The sequence below is a fragment of the Cervus canadensis genome, chromosome 3 (assembly GCF_019320065.1).
Source record: "Cervus canadensis isolate Bull #8, Minnesota chromosome 3, ASM1932006v1, whole genome shotgun sequence".
NCBI lineage: Eukaryota > Metazoa > Chordata > Mammalia > Artiodactyla > Cervidae > Cervus > Cervus canadensis.
In genome coordinates, this window is record NC_057388.1 from 12,572,040 (window position 1) to 12,591,690 (window position 19,651).

Below are 19,651 nucleotides of genomic sequence, written 5' to 3' on the forward strand. Positions count from 1 at the left end.
TATATGAAACACCAGTTCATCCTTCAGATCTTCTCTGATCCTCCCAACAAAAATTCCTTTTTTCTTTTATAAGACTTTATGACATGCTCTGTCTTTAGACTCCTATTACTGACTGCATTTGTATGATCAAAGGTGGATTTTTCTCTCTTCTACTAGGCCAAAGTCTTCTAAATTCGGAATCTCATTTTAAACCCATTTGTGCTTTTCACAAGTCCTGATCTAGTGTCTTGTCTTTAATGGTTCTCTAGAAATAAGAAATACCTCATCGAATGGATACATGTCTATGTATGGCTGAGTCCCTTTGCTGTTCATATCACAACATTATCAATCAATTATAGCCCAATACAAAATAAAAAGTTAAAAAAAAAATACCTCATCAACTGGAGCCAGACCCTACCCTAAACACTGAGATTCAGTCCTCTTTAGTAAGAGCTATTATCATTGCAGTTTAAGAGAATGATTGTTATAATGATTGTTATATACTGGATACAGTTTCCTTTGGGACACTCAATAGCTCAGTGGTAAAGAATCTGCCTGCAATTCAAGAGCTGTAGGAGACATGGGTTTGACCCCTGGGTTTGCAAGATCCCCTGGAGAAGGGAATGGCAACTTCTCCAGTATTCTTGCCTGGAGAACCCCATGGATAAAGGAGACTGGCAGGCTACAGTCCATAGGATCACAAAGAGTTGGACATAACTGAATGACTAAGCATGTACCCATACTTTGAAAAAGTTTGTATTAAAATACTGGGTATTCCAGATGTCAGACAATCATACACAGCTAGAGTAATAAAAACAGCATGGTATTGGCAGAAAAACAGACATATGATTCAATGGAACAGAATAGAGAGTCTAGACATAAATCCACATACTTAAGGTCAATTAATCTTTCAGAAAGAGGGCAAGAATATACAGTGGGGAAAAGACTATCTCTTCAGCAAGTGGTGTTGGAAAAGTGGGAGAGCTGCATGTAAATCAATGAAATGAGAACACAGCTTCACACCATACACAAAAGTAAACTCAAAATAGTGTAAAGATTAAAATGTAAAACATGACAACATAAAATTAGAAGAGAACATAGGCAAAACATTCTCTGACATAAATTGTACCAATATTTTCTTAGGTCAGTCTCCCAAAGCAATAGAAATAAAAGCAAAAATAAATGCAATATAATCGAACATATGTTTCTGCACAGTAAAGAAAACCATAAACAAAATGAAAAAACATTCATATTGATGTATGGCAGAGGCCAACACAATATTGTAAAGAAATTATCCTCCAGTAAAAAAAGAAACCAAAGAAAAATGAAGACAGCCTACAGACTGGGAGAAAATATTTGCAAATGATGTGACCAACAAAGGCTTAATTTCCAAACTATACAAATAGCTCATATAACCCAATAACAAAAACAAACAACCCAATCAAAAAATGATTGGAAGACCTAAATAGACATTTCTCCAAAGGAAACACACAGAGAGCCAATAGGCACATGAAAAGACGCTCATCATTGCTAATTATTAGAGAAATGCAAATCAAAACTACAATAAGGTTCACCTAACACCAGTCAGACGGAGAAGGCAATGGCAACCCACTCCTGTGTTCTTGCCTGGAAAATCCCATGGACGGAGGAGCCTGGTAGGCTGCAGTCCACAGGGTCGCTAATACTCGGACACGACTGAGTGACTTCACTTTCACTTTTCACTTTCATGCATTGGAGAAGGAAATGGCAACCCACTCCAATGTTCTTGCCTGGAGAATCCCAGGGATGGGGGTGCCTGGTGGGCTGCTGTCTATGCGGTCTCACAGAGTTGGACACGACTGAAGCGACTTAGCAGCAGCAGCAACATCAGTCAGAATGGGCATCATTAAAAAGTCCACAAATAACAAATGCTGGAGAGGGTATAGAGAAAAGAGAACTTTCCTACATTGTTGGTAGAAATGTAAATTACTGCAGCCACTATGGAAAACAGTATGGAGGTTCCTCAAAAAACTAAAAATAGAGTTGCCATATGAAATGATCTAGTAATCCCACTCCTGGGCATATATCTGAAAAAACCATAATTTGAAAAGAGATAGCTACCCTTAGGTTCATAGCAGCACTGTTTACAATGGACAAAACATGGAAGCAACCTAAATGCCCATCAACAAGTGAATGGATAAAGAAGATATGAGATATATCAGTTCAGTTCAGTTCAGTTGCTCAGTCGTGTCCGACTCTTTGCGACCCCATGAATTGCAGCACGCCAGGCCTCCCTGTCCATCACCAACTCCCGGAGTTTACTCAAACTCATGTCCATCGAGTCGGTGATGCCATCCAGCTACCTCATCCTCTGTCATCCCCTCTTCTGCCCCACAATCCCTCCCAGCATCAGGGTCTTTTCAATGAGTCAGCTCTTCACATCAGGTGGCCAAAGTATGGGAGTTTCAGCTTCAGCATCAGCCTCGAATGAACACCCAGGGCTGATCTCCTTTAGGATGGACTGATAGGATCCTCCTTGCAGTCCAGGGACTCTCAAGAGTCTTCTCCAACACCACAGTTCAAAAGCATCAATTCTTTGACGCTCAGCTTTCTTTCACAGTCCAACTCTCACATCCATACATGACCACTGGAAAAACCATAGCCTTGACAGACGGACCTTTGTTGGCAAAGTAATGTCTCTGCTTTTTAATATGCTATCTAGGTTGGTCATAACTTTCCTTCCAAGGAGTAAGTGTCTTTTAATTTCATGGCTGCAATCACCATCTGCAGTGATTTTGGAGCCCAAAAAAATAAAGTCAGTCACTGTTTCCACTGTTTCCCCATCTATTTGCCATGAAGTGATGGGACCAGATGCCATGATCTTAGTTTTCTGAATGTTGAGTTTTAAGCCAACTTTTTCACTCTCCTCTTTCACTTTCATCAAGAGGCTTTTTAGTTTCTCTTCACTTTCTGCCATAAGGGTGGTGTCATCTGCATATCTGAGGTTATTGATATTTCTCCCAGCAATCTTGATTCCTGCTTGTGCTTCATCCAGCTCAGCGTTTCTCCTGATGTACTCTGCATATAAGTTAAATAAGCAGGGTGACAATATACAGCCTTGATGTACTCCTTTTCCTATTTGGAACCAGTCTATTGTTCCATGTCCAGTTCTAACTGTTGTTTCCTGACCTGCACATAGGTTTCTGAAGAGGTGGGTCAGGTGGTCTGGTATTCCCATCTCTTTCAGAATTTTCCACTGTTTATTGTGGTCCACACAGTCAAAGGCTTTGGCATAGTCAATAAAGCAGAAATAGATGTTTTTCTGGAACTCTCTTGCTTTTTCGATGATCCAGCGGATGTTGGCAATTTGATCTCTGGTTCCTCTGCCTTTTCTAAAACGAGCTTGAACATCTGGAAGTTCACAGTTCACATATTACCATGAACTTCTGGATGTTCACGTATATATTCTTTATACATACACACACCGAAAAAAAAACCAATGGAATACTACTCAACCATAAAAAGGAATGAAATAATTTCATTTGCAGCTACATGCATGGACCTAGAGGTTATCATACTGAGTGAAATAAATCAGAAAGAGAATGCCAAATACCATATGGTATCATTTATATATTAAATATAAAATATGACACAAGTGAACTTAGCTACAAAACAGAAACAGACTCACAGACATAGAGAGCAAATCTGTGGTTGCCTAGAGGGAGCGGGGTGAGAGAGGGATGGATTGGGAGTTTGGGATTAGCAGATACAAACTATTATACATAGGATGGATAAACAAGGCCCTACTGTATAGCACAGGGAACTATATTCAATATCCTGTAATAAATCATAATGGAAAAGAATATGAAAAAGAATACATGTATGTTCATAACAGTCACTTTGCTGTATAGCAGAAATTAACAAAACATTGTAAATCAACTATACTTCAATAAAATAAAAATTACTCAGTATTCATTCATTCAGTCACTCAACCATTTATTGAATATGAATATAACAACCAATTCCTGTTCAATGAAGCTTACAATCATGTGTGTGTGTGTGCATGTGTGTGTATGAGAGAGATGACATAACAAAATAAACATGTCAGTTAGCAGTAAGTGCTTGAATATAAAGAAAACCAGGTGCTGGAGGTAGAGAATGATGTTGGAAACTGGGTGGTGGGGAGTCTGGCCAGGAAAGCCCTAAGACATTTCAGCAGACATATAAAGGAAGTGAGAGATTTAACTGCGGGTTATCTGGGGAAGAGCATTTCAGGCACAGAAACATTTCAAGAACTTGAGCCAGAAAGCTGGCTGGGCTGGAGTGGTGGGAAATGAGGTCATAAAGGTAGAGGGATGCCATCTGTGAGAGTCTTGCAGGTCGTGGTAAGGAGTCTGAAGATCACCACAAATGAGAACGAAAACTAGTGGGCGTTAACCAGAGAGTGGCACAGTTTACCTGATGTTAAAGGCTCATAGAGGCTGCTGTGTCTGATTTCTTCACTGACTATATCGCCTCAATGGCAGGGAATACCTTACTTATCTTTCTGTCCTCAGACACTAACACAATCAGACTCCTGTTTAGTATCCATTAAATAAGTGCTCACTGGAGAAATGTTTACCTGGAATACTGACTGTTGGAAGGGCTGTGAAAGGAAGTTAAAATAGGGAAGTTCCCCGAGTTTTCACAGCTCCAAAGATACAATTTACTTCAGTAAGACATGCTAAGCCCTTTCGTATTTGTTTATTCAGTAGAGAGTTGTTTTTTTTTTTTTTTCTCAGTATTAACGCTCAAACTAAGACTTGTGCTGCAGTAGCTGAGAAAGTTACAGCTTTTCTTCATAAGAGTCTTATACAATTACAATGGTACACAAGTTTTGAATACAGGGCCAAGGGCAAGACACTGGATTCTAATCTTAACTCTGTCATTCATTAGCTGTGGGACCTTTGAATGTGAAATAATCATATATCTGTTTGTGAAGCACCTATTATGCTGAGCCCCCGCTCACTGCCCTTGAAGTCAAGACTATCACAGTCTGACAAAGACAGACATGCAAACAAAGATAAAGAAACCAGGGCAGTGAGCTGGTTGTGGTAAAGGTTTGCATGGAGTGCTTTGAGGTTAACCATCTCATCTCGAGTTCGCTAGGCAACTAAGAGAGGAGGGAGTTCAAGGCGGGGGCATGTGAAAGCACTGGTCATAGGGAAGAGAATGGCACGTGCAGGGGGCTGAAAGGCATTGGGGGCCTAGAATAGAGTAGCAGAGAATGTGTCACTCTTCCGTGCCAACGTCTCTTGGGGAAGTCACACTTAATTCCATGTGACCTTCACGGGTTGTTTGTCACTGTACCAGGCTGGCTGGTCACAGGACCGGACAGGCCATCCAGGATGAGCCTTCACAGTGACTTAGCCTACTGGACCCATGCAATTTCCCCCCTCAGCTTTATTGAGAAGTAATTGACTTATACCATTGTATACATTTACATATATTGTGAAATGACTATCACAATAGGGTCAGCTAATGTCCATCTTCTCATATTGATACAATAAAAAGAAGAAAAGAAAAAAGGAAAAAAAATTCTCTTTGTAGTAGGAACTCACAGGATTTACTCTCTTAACAACTTTCCTATATATCATACAACAGCTATAGCTATTGTCATCATGTTGTACATTAGATCCCTAGTACCTACTACTTTAACTTATAAGTGGGAATTTGTACTTTTTGACCACCTTCCTCCAATTTCCCCTGCTTCAGCTCTCTGCCTCTAGAAACCACAAATATGATCTCTTTTCTATGAATTTGGTGCTTTTAAAAATTTTTAGTTTGTTTTTTTTTTTGTTTGTTTGTTTAGTTTTGTTTTTAAGATTCCACATATAAGTGAGATCATGCAGTATTTGTCTGTCTCTGTCTGACATTTCACTTAGCATAATGCCTTCAAGATCCCTCCATATTGTCATTTTTACAGCTGAATAGTATTCCATAGTATGTATGTGTGTGTGTAGATAGATAGATAGATAGATAGATAGATAGATAGATAGACAGATAGACAGACCAACCTCTTTAACCAATAATCCATCAATGAACACTTAGGTTGTTTCCATATCTAGGCTATTGTTAATAATACTGCTATGAACATGAGGGTGCAAATTTCTTTTCAAGTTGGTATTTTCATTTCCTTTTGATACATTCCCAGAAATGGAGTTGCTGGATCGTGCAGTAGTTCTATTTTAATTTTTTGACAATTCTCTGTACTGTTTTCCATAGGGGCTATACCAGTGTACATTCCCATCAACAGTGCACAAGAGTTCCCTTTTCTCAACATCCATGCTAGCATTTGTTATCTCATATCTGTTTGATGATGGTGATTCTAACAGGAGTGAAGGTACTATCTTGTTGTTGTGTAGTCACTGAGTTGTGGCTGGTTCTTTTGCAACCCCATGGACTGTAGGCCACCATGCTCCTATGTCCATGGGATTTTCCAGGCAAGAATACCAGAGTGGGTTGCCATTTCCTTCTCCAGAGGATCTTCCTGACCCAGGGATCAAAGCCATGTCTCCTGCTTTGGCAGTGGGATTCTTCACCACTGAGCCACCTGGGAGGCCCAATGTGTTATCTTACTGTGGATTTAATTTGCATTTCCCTAATCACTAGTAACATGGGCCTTTTGTGTATCTTTTTTGAAGAAATGTCTATTTAGGTCTCTTGTCCATTTAAAAAATTGGTTTGTTTGGGGGATTATTGTTTTTTGGGTTTTTTCATTTTCTTTCTTTTCTTTTTTTTGCTATTGAGTTCAATGAATTCTTTATACATTTTTTTATATTAACCACTTATCAGATTTATGGTTTGCAAATTTTTTTTTTTTTCCCATCTGTAGGCTATCTTTTCACTTTGTTGATGATTTCCTTAGCTGGGCAAAAGATTTTTAGTTTGATGTAGTCCCATCTGTTTATTTTTTTCACCTTGTTGCTTGTGCTTTATATGTCAGATCCAAAAAATTATTACCAATATTCCACATCAAGGAGCTTTAGTCCCATGTTTCCTTCTAGGTCTTTCATGGTTGCAGGTATTACATTGTAAGTCTATAATCCAATTGGGGTTAATTTTTATGAGTGGTGTAATATAGAGGCCAAGTTCCATTCTTTCACTTGTGGATATTCAATTATTCCAGCACTATTATTGAAAAGACTTCTTTTCTCCATGAAGTATTCTTGGCTCCCTTGTCAAATGTTAGTTGAGGATACAGTCAACTTGGGTTTATTTCTGGGCTCTCGATTCTGTTCTATTGGTCTTGTTGTTCAGTCATGAAGTCATGTTCAACTCTTTATGATTCCAGGGACAGCAGCACACCAGGCTTCCCTGTCCTTCACCATCTCCCAGAGTTTGCTCAAACTCATGTCCATGTAACTCTCCAAGCAAGAATACCAGATCCCTTCCTCAGGGGATCTTTCCAACCCATGGATGGAACTCAGGTCTCTTGCAGTACAGACAGACTCTTTACTGTTTGAGCCACCTAGGAAGCCCCTCTGTTGGTCTACTGACCTGTTTTTATGCCAGTACCATACTGAAGCCCTCTTCTGAGGGCTTCCCAGATGGCGTTAGTAGTAAAGAATCTACTTGCCAATGCAGGAGATGTAAGAGATGCAGGCTCAATCCTTAGGTCAGGAAGATCCCTTGGAGGAGGGCATGGAAACCCACTCCAGTATTATTGCCTGGAGAATCCCATGGACAGAGGAGCTTGGCAGACCACAGTTTATAGGGTTGCAAAGAGTTGGACATGACTAAAGCAACTTAGCACACACACATACTTTTCTGATGACCCCTGTTTCATTCTTCTTCTCAGGATTTCTTTGGTTATTTGGAGTCTTTTCTGGTTCCATATAAATTTTAGGAGTGTTTTTTTCCTACTTCTTTTAACAATGCCTATTGAAGTCTTGATAGGGATTGCACTGAATCTATAGATGGCTTCTGGTAGTATTGATATTTTAGCAATATTCATTCTTCCAATCCATGATCATGAAACACATTTCCATTTATTTGTGTCTTGAGCTTCTTTCATCAGTGTCTTGTAGTTTTCAAAATAGAGATCTTCCATCATCTTATTTAAATTTATTCTTGTCTTTTATTGTTTTGATGCTATTATAAACAATTTTGTTTTTCCAGAAAATTTTTTTGTTAGTTGGACCAATGCAAAGTGAGTCAGGTGTAACAGTCCTGTAAAGTTCACTTAAGGACATTGGGAGAGAGTATCTCCTCCTTCTGATGAAGAATTATAAGAATGTGAGTTAGGATGTGACTATGGTTGTGTTTTCCTTCAAAAGGTGAGAACTTGACAGAGAATGAACCCATAGCACTGAAGGATGTAAGCTGAAGAAACAGAGATGGATATTTATATCTCTATCCCTGTGTGTGTCTGCAAGTCCTATCTATTATTGATCTATCCAGAAAGAGAGAGACAGGGGCGAGGTGAATGACTAAAATTGAGCCTCTGGGTTCAGCCAAATTGAAATCAGCCATGTTCCCAGATTTCCTAGTTCTACGAATCAGTGAAAGTCCCTTTTTTATTCATGATAGCTTGAATTACATATCTATTACTTGTAGCTATTACTTTATGAAAACCACAGTGGTAGATGACAAAACTACAGAATCAGCTGCAGCTTTTTAATTTAAAAAACTTGAGATTTTGGTTGGTGTCTGACAAAAGAAGTTTATTGTTAGGATATTCATGTCCTGAGTTAAGAACTGGGAAACTGTTCCCACCAAAAACAGTTGTAGGGTCTATATTAATTTTTTTTCAGGTTTTGGCTAATTTCTGTGATCATTTTCATGTCCTCTTTATCTCTTGCTTATGAATATATTTTTATTTTCTCTGCTTGTACATGGTCTTTGGTATACGTCGGGTTGTCCCAAGTACATCAGCAGCTCTAGTATGTCCATTTGACTTCCTCCCTACTCTTCATTTAAGTAAAAAATTATTGAGACCCCATTATTGTGCCAGGTACTCTTCCTCGTACTGAGTATACAGTGATAAGCAATTTATGCAAAGTCCTTGCCCTGATAAAATATATTTTTTTGATGGGAGAAAAGGTCAATAAGCAAGCAAAGACACTAATAAATAAGAAAGACTGTGATAAAGCCTACGATGGGAAATAATAGTGAAGTAAATTGAAGTGTAAGTCACTCAGTCTTGTTCGACTCTTTGTGACCCCATGGACTGTAGCCTACCAGTCTCCTCTGTTCATGGAATTCTCCAGGCTAGAATACTGGAATGGGTTGCCATTCCCTTCTCCAGGGGATATTCCTGACTCAGGGATCAAACCTGGGTCTTCCACACTTTAGGAAGACTCTTCTTTACCAACTGAGCCCCCAGGGAAGCCCTGGGAAATAATAGTAACTAAACAAAGTAACTGTGGGTTAAAATCACTTTGGAATGGGTGACCAGTGAAGGCCCTCCCTGTAAAGGTGACATTTAAATTAAAACAATTTCAAAATAAGCATTGCAAAGAGTTTGAAGGCAGATCATTCCAGCAAGTGCAAAGTCCCTGGGGCAGAGAGAACTTGATGGGCTCCAAGTACTAACAGAAGGTCAGTGTGGCTGAAGAGATTGGTTTGAGTCAGATTGGAGAGGAATGCAAATTCCAGATCATGCAAAGCCTTGGAAATCAAGACAATAAGCTCTTGAACTATGAAGAACCTATGAAAAAATTTAATTATATAAATGACATGGTTTGATTTACATTTTATAAAGCTCATGATGACTGTTATGTGGAGAAGGGATTACAATGGGATAAGAATGGAAGCAGGGAGACCAACTTTGAGGCTATTGCCAAGTTAGGCAAGAGATGACTTTAGCAAGGGCCAGAGGGTAGACAGTAGTGATGAAAAGAAGCAGATAGACTAAAGCCATCTACAGAACTGGCAGAATTCACTGAGAAATTGAATGGAAAAAAAAGGAAGACTCAAGGATGACCCCTAGGGTTTTGGGTGAACAAATAAGTGGATGGAAGTGCCTTTTACTAAGATGGAGAAGACTGAGAAAGGGACAATTTGAGGAAATGTCTCAATAGATCTATTTTAGAAATGTTGAGACTCAGTATGAGCTGTATAAAGAAGTCTGTATTTGGACAAATTACCTTGCCTCTGGTGAGAGATCCATCCAACTGGCCCAGTTCATCTTTTAGAGTCTTGTCACACTAGATCATGCATTGTCTAGCTTATGGTCTGATTTTCCTTGCATTAAGTACTTCTACCTTTCCAATAAGTGGAGACCATGGAAGAATGTAGGTTCACGCAATCCAATTCATAGGTCTGGTAAATACGCCCATACATAGGGATAATAATGTTGGCTTACGTTACTTCACAGGAATATTATGGGGGTTAAATGGGGGGTTCGGTAGGTAAAAGCACTTTGTAAACTCTGAAGTGGTCACAAACGTAATGAATGTAAAGGACTTTGAAAGCTATTTAATTTACCAAAGCTACACATTTATACCAATTTTACTACATCAGTTGAGAAATTATAATAAACTTTTATTTAACCAGACTGTTTGTTGCCAGATGCCCACAAAAATGCAGCAAAAACTCACATACTTTTGTGTTAAACATAATTTAACACAAAGGCTAAATTGGTTCCATAAAACTCTGAATAACAACTTGAGAAGAATTACTTCCTATTTATTGAGGAGTAAGTCACCTCTAACACACTTGCCAGCAACAGCCTGCAGCCTGGTGTTGAGTTGGTACAAGGCCCGTTTGTTGTTGGGACTGCAGCGTCCTGGCAAAAGTGAAAGCAATTGCTTAAAATAAGAAGTTGTTCCGCCACTTGCCCCTCCCTTTCAATTGACTATCCTGGAACTCAGCCTTCCTGGCTGCTCATCTGCAGCCTGAAATCCCTTAGGTCCAATCCTCTCTCTAGGGCCAGTTTCACAGGCATGTGACCTATGCCATTGTGCATGGCCCCGTGCCCAAAAGCACTCCACACTTGGTTTATTTCTCTGCTGTCTCTGTTTTAAAATTCTTACTTTTATCTTCAGACCTGTGTTCCATCCATGAAGTCTGATGGGACAACAAAGCCTGTGTTTGAGCAGAGAGGGTATGTGCGGCGTTCTCCTCCTTCTTCATAGTTGCCCCATTTGCAGTCAGTGTTCACGACATCCTTGGGCACAGGACTCTGTCACACTCATGATGCATGAGAGGGGGTTCAGATACGTTCAAAGCAGGTCTAACGTAAGCGTGTTACAACAAGAAATGAGTAGCAGAGGCTGTGCAGGGAGATAACTGTCTCCCAAATCACACTGTCTGTTTAAAAGAGAATGTTTCATATACAAGAAGAGGCAAGAGTGTTCAAAGGAACAAAGCAACTTGGGAAGCCTATCATATCTTCTCTTGCTCGTATTACCCCTCTGTGTCAATCACTTAGGTTGAAAACGATGGCATAGAGGGACAGGGAAAGATGGGGCAGCCCAAGGCTCCTTTTCCTTTCAGTCTTTACTCATCAGTAAGATGAAGGTAGAGCATATTGGTAGAATATTTCCATATCAAGAAGTAAACCACAGACTCAAAGAACAAACTCACAGTTACCGGGAAGAAGGATGGGGGAAAGAAATTGGGAGTTTGGGATGGACAGGTACATTCTGCTATATTTAAAATGGATAACCAATAAGGACATATTGGATAGCACATAAAATTCTGCTCAATGTTGTGTGGTAACCTGGATAGGAGGGGGGTTTGGGGAAGAATGGATACATGTGTATATATGGTTGAATCTCTTCGCTGTACATATGAAACTATCACAACACTGTTAACTAGCTATGCTATGCTGTGTGCTAAGTCACTTCAGTCCGGTCTGACTCTTTGTGACCCCATGGTCTATAGCCCACCAGGCTCTGCTGTCCATGGGATTCTCCAGGCAAGAATGCTGAAGTGGGCTGCCATTCCCTCCTCCAGGGGATCTTCCCGACCCAAGGATCAAACCCATGTCCCTTGCATCTCCTGCTTTGCAGGTGGATTCTTTTCTGCTGAGTTAGCGGGATCCAATCCCTCTAGGTCATCACAGAGTGTCAGGCTGGGCTCCCTCTGTTATGTAGCAACTTCTAACCAGCTATCTATTTTACAAGGTTTATTCCTATTATGAAGCCTGCCTGTCTGTGATAGAAACCGTATTCCTACAACAAGCACATTCTCTCTTATGATGTTTAAGATAGTATTAAACTTTGCTACTGTTCATGGGGTTCTCAAGGCAGGAATACTGAAGTGGTTTCCCATTCCCTTCTCCGGCAGACCACATTTTGTCAGAACTTTCCACCATGACCCGTCCATCTTGGGTGGCCCTACACGGCATGGCTCATAGTTTCACTGAGTTAGACAAGGCTGTGCTCATGGCATCTGGTCCCATCACTTCATGGCAAATAGATGGGGAGACAGTGGAAACGCTGGCAGACTTTATTTTTTGGGGCTCCAAAATCACTGCAGATGGTCACTGCAGCCATGAAATTAAAATACGCTTGCTCCTTGGAAGAAAAATTATGACTAACCTAGACAGTATATTAAAAAGCAGAGACATTACTTTGCTAAGAAAGGTCCGTCTAGTCAAAGCTATGGTTTTTTCAGTAGTCACGTATGGTTGTGAGAGTTGGACTATAAACAAAGCTGAGTGCCAAAGAATTGATGCTTTTGAACTGAGGTGTTGGAGAAGACTCTTGAGAGTCCCTTGGGCAGTAAGGAGATCCAATCAGTCCATCCTAAAGGAAATCAGTCCTGAATATTCATTGGAAGGACTGATGCTAAAGCTGTAACTCCAATACATTGGCCACCTGATGTGAAGAACTGACTCATTGGAAAAGACCCTGATGCTTGGAAAGATTGAAGGTGGGAGGAGAAGGGGATGATAGAGGATGAGATGGTTAGATGGCATCACTGACTCAATGGATATGAGTTTGAGTAAACTCCGGGTGTTGGTGATGGACAGGGAGGCTTGGCTTGCTGCAGTCCATGGGGTAGCAAAGATTTGGACATGACTGAGTGACTGAACTGAACTGAAATTTTGGTAATTCTTTAAAATATTGAGGTAATTTCCTTTGAAAATATACTAAAATCTGAGTTGAATTCTATCACTTAAAATAAAGGTAGTATGAGTTCTGATCCACCTTATGCATTTGTCTTATTTCTTATTTTGTTCAGAACTCAGGAGGGGAAGAGAGAGTACTATTTATTGGGCATCTTGAATTCCAACTGAGTCAGTACTGTTACCTCTAACATTTGTGACTTCAGGAAAACTAGTTGATGAGATAGGATTAGTTGCCTTCATTTTCATTTCCATTTTCATGTTCCTTTTATATCTTTTGTAGTTGGTACAATGGCTTAAGCTTACTACAGTTTTTATAATTCTCCCAAGGAGAAAAATTAAAACAAACAAACAAACAAACAAACAAGAAGTAAGTGAAGCTCTGAAATATGCCATAAGGTAGACAGACCAGGGCCTGTGACTGGACTTCTGAGAAGCAAGGCTAGGCTTGTACATTCCTTTCCCAACCTTTCATAAGAATGAGGAGACAGGAAAGAGCAAATTGATTCCATGAACTCTATCCGTCTCAGTCAGATTCAGCCACTGTCTAGATGTGGAGAGAAAGTTCTGCACAGAATTTATACTGAAAATTGAAGGTCCAAGGCTAGAACAATCATATTATCTTGGCTTAAACCTGCTCTTTCCCGAAGTCAAGCTTATCAAGTTGTCCTAAGCTGTTTTCTAAGATCTACTATGAAAAGGAACCCGAATTCCAGCCTCATTCACCTCCCACACACAAAAAACTACAAAGTAATCACCTAATTCTATCACTTTTTAAAGACAGTCTCTATCAGTAAACATGGAAATGAGAACAAATTTCAGAATTACCCTCCTTCATCTTATTAAATCATTCTGAAACAAAACTAATTTGGCTCAAAAAAAAAGAAAAGCAAAAACCTTTCTATTTAAAATTTTCACAGCCAACTTTTCTTTGGCAGAGAAAGCTCTATAAAGACTAATGAGCTCCAGACAGTTTTGGGGGGTGGTCAGCGGGTACTCCATAGATTCTGTAATGTCCCACCTTGGATTTCCTCTTTTACTGATATCCAAAATAGACCCATTCATCTATTTTTAAACTTTCTAAAATTAGCAAGAGAAAAACAGAGTATCAAGCTGGAGCCATAGGCTACTTCATTACCTGTTATTAGCCCGACAAAATAAGTGACTTTCCATTAAACAGCGGTGACAGCATGGAAGCAAGGTTTAAAGGTCAGCAGCTCCTATGATACATATCCCTAAATGTAGTTCTCTAGGGATTGCTGGAATTAACTGCTGACAAGCTAATTGCTCTTATTCCCTAATTAACCAAGTCTTGCTTCATTAGTAGCTTGTCGCAATTGGACAACATTTTCAAGGATCTAAAGATCTACCCAATAATAATTAGTAAACAACTGAAATGAAACCAGCCTCCACTTGTTGACAAGATTAATTGAATAATTATTGTTTCATTGGGGAGAAAAAGAGCAAGGAAATGGAGCTAGGGAAACCGAGCCAGTCTTTCCTTGGGCACAATTTCCTTGGAAACACATGAAGGCTTTCTATTAAGAAGAGCTGCTGAATGTGATCTATTCAAAGAATCCCAACTTGGAATGCAATATTGAATCTGTTATGATTTATTGGGTTTTAACTATTTTTTTAATAAAGGGTACTTTTTCATATATACACTTAACATCTGTATATATCGTTTAAAACACTAACCATATGGGTAGATTTTAAACAGGCATCTAACAGATGCTGTACACAAATATAACTTTGCAAAAACTAATTGACATAGTGAAGCAAATTGTACCCTGAAACAACTTTTGGCAAATATCTTAGAACAATGTGTTTGGTTTAGTTTGACTTAATAGCTGTGATCTTCGAAATTGTTCAACTGATTCTTGAGTGCAACTGAATGCAAAAAACAAAAATTTACAGCAAACTTCCATGAAAATTCTTTTTTTGTGTGTGTGACATAATTAAGCACTCATGTGGATTTTGAAGTTTGAAAATTGGTTACTGTAGATGGTCTGTGATTTCTTTGTACTTGAGCTGTTTTTCTTCTTGTCAAAAATGATCTCAAGAACACAACTCAAACTGTCAGTAAAAAAGAAAGTCCTGGCTACCTCAGACATGATAGTTCCCTCTGGAGACCTGATAGACTGTTAGTAAAAACCCATTTTAAGAGGTCTGGAAATTTGTCGACCCCTACATCAGTGGGAAATAAGATCTCCCAGATGACGATGGCGATGTCTACCTGTCTTATTACAGGAGGAAGAGGCGCTTCTAACACTTTCTTCCAAAATGGGCTGGCATTACTGGGCGAGCTTGAAAGCTGAGGGAAATTCTGGGCAGGGAATCTAGAATTTGGGTACTCAACCACTTCTGTGTGGCAACTTTAAAGGGGCATTTACTTTATCCCAACAAATTACATCAAAGCAAGGAAGTGGTGACAATATGAACCTGAGCAGTAGCCGCACCCATTTAACAACTGGTAGTGCTGAGGACCACATGGGCTTTATTGCACTGAATCCATATAAGGACCCTTCAGGTTTTCTCTCCTCCCCAGTTTATAAATGAGGAAACTGGGACTTCCCCAGCAGTCTAGTGGTTAAGACTCCACACTTCCAATGCCGGAGGCGCAAGTTCGAGCCCTGGTTGGGGAACTAAGATCCCACATGTTACAAGGTGCAGCCAAAATAAATGAGGAAATTGAGGTCAGAAAAGGCAGGTGTCCTTTAGAAAGTCACACAGCAGGAATTGTTTGCTGAGAACATTGGCCAATAGATGCTGTACAAGAATCAATGTTATATAGAATATAGATGATTATACAGATATACTATATCTGTATAATTGTATATCTAGTATATCTATATAATTATATACATATAGATTCTGTTCATCCAGAATCAAACAGTACCATTTGCGGAGAAGAAAAGAAGCTCAGTGTGGGAGAAGATATAAATTAGAGGTTTAGAATTAGCAGGTACAAACTATGATATATAAAACAGACGAATGACAGGTCCTACTGTATAAGAATTGATGTTTTCGAACTCTGGTGCTGGGGAAGACTCTTGAGGGTTCCTTGGACAGAAAGGAGATAGAAACAGTCAATCCTAAAGGAAATCAACCCTGACTATTCATTGGAAGGACTGGTGCTAAAGCTGTAGCTCAAATACTTTGGCCACCTGATGTGAAGATCCAACTCACTGGAAAAGACCCTGATGCTGGGAAAGATTGAGGGCAGGAGAAGGGGGAGAGAGGATGAGTTGGTTGGATGGCATCATTGACTCAAGGAACATGAGTCTGAGCAAACTCAGGGACATAGCAAAGGACAGGGAAACCTGGCGTGCTGCAGTCCATGGGGCCACAAAGAGTCAGATACAGCTGAGCGACTAAAGAGTGTAGAGCACAGGCAACTATATTCAATGCCTTGTAGTGACCTATAATGCAAAAGAATATTAAAAAGAATATATATGCATATAACCAAATCACTTTGTTGTACACCAGACAACACAACATTATAAGTCAACTATATTTCAATTTTAAAAAATCAGTTCATCTGGACTAGTGAATTGCAAGTCACATTTCAGTGAGAAGCTACACTGGTCATGGGGCCAGGGCTTGAATTTGTGCTATGAACTGAGAAAGTGCTAGAGATATCTCTTCTTTGTCTACGCTCATCTCCATCCTTAGATGGAAGAGCCTCTCTGGCTTCCACATTAGAAGCAACAATGGCAGCAGTTTAAGGCAGCCTCATAGACTAGGAGCAGTAGACAGGGGCCCAACTGTTAGGGCAAAATTCAAAAGGAGCGAGGGACAGACAGAAAAGAAAAAGAAACTGTAGGTGGCAGGAAAGTCCATGCGCTGGAGAGGAAAGAACAATGGGCTGGGAATCGGGAAACCAGGGTTCCTCCGGGCCTTGACTGTGTGCATGCTCAGTCGCGTCTGACTCTTTGGCACCCTGCAGACTGTAGCCCACCAGGCTCCTAAGACCATGGGATTCTCCAGGCAAGAATACTGGAGTGGGTTGCCATGCCCGCCTGCAGGGCCTCCTCCTGACCCAGGGACCGAACCTGCGTCTCCTGTGGCATCTCGAATTGCAGGTGGGTTCTGTACCACTGAGCCAGCCAGGAAGCTCCGTCCTGGGCCTGCACCCTGACTAACGCTGGGGAAATCATTTCAGAGCCACGTTACTCTCAGCCCAGGTGGAACCAGGCCATCTTCTCTCAGTAGCTGGTTTTAGTCAACACAAGTATGGGAGGGCACGATGGGCGTTTAGCTGAGGAAGTCAGAGAACTATGACACAGAGGTAAATCCTACACAGTAGACTTTCTGCCCCCAGATGGCAGTAACACCTTCACTGCGAAACACTGGATCTAGCCTCCAGGTTCTCCACGTGTCCAGGGATGGAGTGGCATTTCCCTCTGAAATCCTTATTCAGAAGGGCAGGTCAGTGCAGCAGGGGGGCAGCTGGTGGTGCTATGCTCCATGACCAGAGCACATCCGGTGACTCTGTTTTACGTCTTGGGTTTCAGGGTTAGCCTTCATTTGAGGGGGCTTCCCAGCTGGTGCTAGTGGTAAAGAATTTCCACCTGCTGATGCAGGAGACATAGGAGACATGGGTTGGATCCATGGGTCGGCAAGATCCCCTGCAGGAGCGCACAGCAACCCACTCCAGTAGTCTTGCCTGGAGAATCCCATGGACAGAGGAGCCTGGTGGGCTACAGTCCATGGGGTTGCAAAGAGTCAGACATGACTGAAGTGACTTACTATGCATGTACTCTGTTTGAAGAAAGGATTCTCTTATTTAAAAAAATAGTTTGAAAATCAGTGGATTAGAAGACCATTAAGCTCCTTTCTATTGTGGGCATTTGTGAGTAGAGGAAACTGGAGGCTGAAAGTGAGAAAGAGGAGTTCTGATGGGAGCAGGAGTCAAGCCTGATAAGATCTAGGAGAACAAATGAGCAGGCCCAGCTGCACATTGAGTCTTTGATTGGCCCACACCCCCTGGGTCACAGCTGTAGAGGGTCTGACATCACTCTTTCAAATGCAGATACAATCTCACTGGATTAGTGGCTGGAACTGGAAGATTCTCCCTCAGGCTCCTCTTGTAATAGGATTCAGAGAAATTCTTGTTTATAAGTGTACTTCTCTTACCAAAAGTTTTATGCAACTCAAAAGTTAAAAGTTGAAATTCGTGTCCGATGCAGTGTAGGAGCTTGCAGTAATTCTCCCCTGGAAAGTGGAAAATCTTTCTTTAATCCTGCTAAACTGCTTTATCTATTTATTAATACATTGTGCTTCCTTAAAGTGATGGATGGTCCTGTTACTTAGGGAAGCCCACACACTGCTGGGTTGCCCTTCAGATAGTTCCTTCCAAACAGACTGCCTCAAGGGGAAAATGTCTTTTTTTTCCCCCTCAGAAACACTTCAGAAAAAAGAATTAAATAAATGGAAAGTGGTCTTGAAAATGGATAAATATAAGAAATGAGTGGAAATCTTTTATTATCTACTAAACAGTTTCTTCCTTCATCTCTCTCTTTCCTTCTTTCTTGCCATAATTTTTCTCAGAAACAAGGTGTGAATGATTAAAATATCACATAAAATTGATCTCTTGCAGCTCTCCAGCAGCATGAGGAAACTAATTCCATTTAGAGGCTGGTGTGTTATACTAGCAATCATTGTAAGGAAAGTTTAAAAGGACCACTATACTGAATAATGTAAATAAAGAAAGAGACATGAACAGAAAATGCTCATCTATGCAAGCACAGGACAGTATTAAGGCTTCAGTGTCTCCACAGAGCACTCTGAAGATGGTGCTCTGTGAGGAACTGTAGGGCGAACGAAGTATGATATGCTGTCCCTGTTTATGATCCTACTGGGAAACAAGCTGCAGTCACATAGGGAGATAAGAACCACCAGAGATGGGATAGATCATTTATCGTATACCTACTGTGGGCAGTAGGATGTGCTTGAAGTATGAAGTAGTACTGGGAAGCCCAGGTGGTGCAGTGGTAAAGAATCCGTCTGCAGTGCAACAAATGTGGGTTTAGGAATATTCCCTGCAGCAGAAAATGGCACCCCATTCCAGTATTCTTGCCTGGGAAATCCCATGAACAGAGGAGCCTGGTGGGCTACAGTCCATGGGGTTGCAAAGAGTCGGACACGACTGAGCACACACGCATACATTTCATGGAGTGGTGGTAACAATGTGACTCAGAGGCACCCATGGCAAAATTTGAGTTTGGTTCTGCTGCATGGGTGAGGATGTAGTTGTACCTCAGAGAGCAAGCTGCAGATGATAAAAGAGGCAGTTACATGGGTGCTGGGTTCTGCTCCCTTGCTTCTATCTGGAAAGTTCCTTCTAACATTCACATGCTTCCTCAATTGTACCTTTGTTGATGCAACCAGACAAGAAATGCATGTGGGGGAGAGACCAAGTTCCAAGTGTCTAGAATGACTCCTTCACATCCCCCAGGTTCCCCAGACTCTCATGGGGAGGGAATGTCGAGTGTCACACAACACTCCGCATTGCCAAGCCTGCCCCGTCTGCCCTGTTGTTTGCTCTCAGCTCTGGACAAACTCAAGTGCTTTTGGCTTCTGAGCTAACTGTAGCGTGGCCACCGCAGGAGCATGTGTTAGAGCCTGTTG